The sequence below is a fragment of the Mandrillus leucophaeus genome, unplaced genomic scaffold (assembly GCF_000951045.1).
Source record: "Mandrillus leucophaeus isolate KB7577 unplaced genomic scaffold, Mleu.le_1.0 Scaffold328, whole genome shotgun sequence".
NCBI classification, from domain to species: Eukaryota; Metazoa; Chordata; class Mammalia; order Primates; family Cercopithecidae; genus Mandrillus; species Mandrillus leucophaeus.
Genome location: NW_012103454.1, coordinates 979289 through 979654, shown reverse-complemented (window position 1 = coordinate 979654; position 366 = coordinate 979289).

Genomic DNA, 366 nt, shown 5'->3' with positions numbered 1-366 from the left:
CCTGTGCCTCCCAGGTTCAAGTGATTCTCCTGCCTCAGTCTCCCAAGTAGCTGGGATTACAGGTGCTTGCTACTATGCCCAGCTAATTTTGTATTTTTAGTAGAGACAGGGATTCTCCATGTTGGCCGGGCTGGTCTTGAACTCCTGACCTCAGGTGATCCGCCCGCCTTGGCCTCCCAAAGTGCTGGGATTACAGGCATGAGCCACCACTCCCGGCCTCTTGAAAAACTTTCATACAAAGGTGCTGGCTAGGGCCATACTGCTGTGCTCACTCTGCCCTAGGAAGGAAGGAGGCAGCCAACTTCAGCGGCATATGAAGTGTAATGTGCACGCCTGCTTTGCTTTGATTTCACTTTGGTGAAACGT